The following is a 2,694-nucleotide window of genomic DNA, read 5'->3' as shown; positions in this document are numbered from 1 at the left end:
TGGTCTTGTAAAATAATTGATTAAATGGGGGAAAAGGAGAAGACAGAGGCCAGTGACCCCATGCGAGAGCCAAAACGAGCCAGTAAAAGATTAAGCAACATTAACTTTCAATTTTTTTTTGAGAGACAAGATCTCACTATGTTGCCCAGTTTGGAATGCAGTAGTGCAATCATAGCTCACTATAGCCTCAAACTCCTGGGCTCAAGTGATCCTCCTGCCTCAGCCTCCCAAATTGCTGGGATTATAGGCGTGAGCCAGTGCACCAGGCTCAACTGGGTGCCTGCCCGTCTCTGGACTCTGCCTCTAGACATCTGGGACGTACTTCATTAAAGATCTGAAAACCTACCCAGCCATTATAAAATGAAACAAAGTGTTTTTATATTTTAAATTAACTTTTTATTTTAGAGTAGTTGTAGAATTACAGAAAAAGTTACAAAGATAGTACAGAAAGTTCCTGTGTCCCCTTCATTTAGTTTCCTCTTTATTTTATTTTATTTTATTTTATTTTTTTTTGAGACGGAGTCTCGCTCTGTCGCCCAGGCTGGAGTGCAGTGGCCGGATCTCAGCTCACTGCAAGCTCTGCCTCCCGGGTTCACGCCATTCTCCTGCCTCAGCCTCCAGAGTAGCTGGGACTACAGGCGCCCGCCACCTCGCCTGGCTAGTTTTTTTGTATTTTTTAGTAGAGACGGGGTTTCACCGGGTTAGCCAGGATGGTCTCGATCTCCTGACCTTGTGATCCGCCCGTCTCGGCCTCCCAAAGTGCTGGGATTACAGGCTTGAGCCACCGCGCCCGGCTTATTTTATTTTATTTTATTTTGACAAGGTCTTGCTCTCTCACAGAGGCGGGAGTACAGTTGGGTGATCACAGCTCACTGCAGCCTTTAACTCTTGGACTCCAGTGATCCTCTCACCCCAACTAGCTGAGAAGCTGGAATTGCAGGTGCATGCCACTACACCTGGCTAATTTTTAAAAACTTTTTTGTAGAGGACCGGGTGTTATTATGTTGCCCAGGCTGGTCTCAAACTCCCAGGCTCAAGCAATCCTCCTGCGTGGGCTTCCTACAGTGCTGGGATTAGGTGTGAGCCATTGCAGTGGTTAGTTCCCTTTCTTATTACGGTACTGTTGTGATTCACTCATCACAACTAAGGAACCAACCTTACTTAGTACATGACTATTAACTAAACCCCACATTGTGTTTGGATTCTCTAGTTTTTTGTTTGTTTGTTTGTTTTTGAGACAGAGTCTCGCTCTGTCGCCCAGACTGGAGCTGGAGTGCAGTGTCGCGATCTCGGCTCACTGCAAGCTCCGCCTCCCGGGTTCACCCCATTCTCCTGCCTCAGCCTCCCGAGTAGCTGGGACTACAGGCACCCACCACCACGCCCGGCTAATTTTTTGTATTTTTTTTTTTAGTAGAGACAGGGCTTCACCATGTTAGCCAGGATGGTCTTGTTCTCCTGACCTCGTGATCCGCCGGCCTCGGCCTCCCAAAGTGCTGGGATTACAGGCGTGAGCTGCCGCGCCCGGGCCTGGATTCTCTAGTTTTTCTCTAGTGTCTTTATTCCAGGATCCCATCCAGGACACCATACTACATTTAGTGGTCATGTTTCCTTACGCTCCTCTGACCTGTGATGCTTTATTTTTGATGACCTGGACACTTCTGAGGAGTATTGGTCAGGTATCTACAAATAAAATGTCCTTCAGTTTGGGTTTGTCTGATTTTTTTCTCAGACTGGGATTATAGGTTTTCAAGAGGAAGACCACAGAAATGAAGAGTTATTCTCATCACATCACATCAAGCGTATATGCTATCAACATGCCTTATCACTGGTGATATTAACCCTGGCCAGCTGACAGGGGAAGTGTTTGCCAGGTTTCTCTACAGTGAAGTTACTTTCCCTTCCTCCCATGTTGCTAAGGGCAGCTCACACTCAAAAGGGTGGGAATTGAAGCTCCACTTTCTTGAGGGGGCCAATATCTGCATATCCTGCAAAATAATTTATCTACATAAATGATATTTTATCATTTATATATTTTTTTCTATTTACTTGATTTTCTCTCCGTGTGCTCCCAGGCCCTCTTGTTTGCATGCACAGGGAGGGAAGGAACAAGCTCTCTGGGGTCTCTCCCTATAAGGACACCAATAGCAGATCAGAGCCCCACCATGACTTCATGTAACCTTAATTACTTTTTTAGCAGCCCCAGCTCCACACTAGAGGTTGGGGCTTCAACATGGGAATTTGGGGGTGAAGGGCGGGACGCAAACATTCAGTCCATAACAATGGCCCACCAAACCATGAAAATAAATAGAAAAAAAATCAAGTAAATCAGGACACAAATATATATATATATATATAAAATAATTTATCAATTATGTAGATAATTTATCTACATAAATTATTTGGAATTATTCCTTTACTTGTAAGAATGGACTTATAGATATTTATTTAATACTTTGTGTTATATTCCAATGCTACATTGTTTATTTGGTTGCTCAGATTGTTCTAGTATTAGGCATATACAGGATATCTGGCAAAAACCACAACAGATCAAGTATGGTGGCTCATGCTTGCAATCTCAGCACTTTGGGGGGCTGAGGTGGGCAGATCACTTGAGGCTAGGAGTTTGAGACCAACCTGACCAATATAGTGAAACCCCACCTCTACTAAAATTACAAAAAAATTCAGCCGGGCATG

Source organism: Papio anubis, chromosome 17, assembly GCF_008728515.1.
Source record: "Papio anubis isolate 15944 chromosome 17, Panubis1.0, whole genome shotgun sequence".
Classification (NCBI taxonomy): domain Eukaryota; kingdom Metazoa; phylum Chordata; class Mammalia; order Primates; family Cercopithecidae; genus Papio; species Papio anubis.
This window is presented reverse-complemented; position numbering follows the sequence as displayed.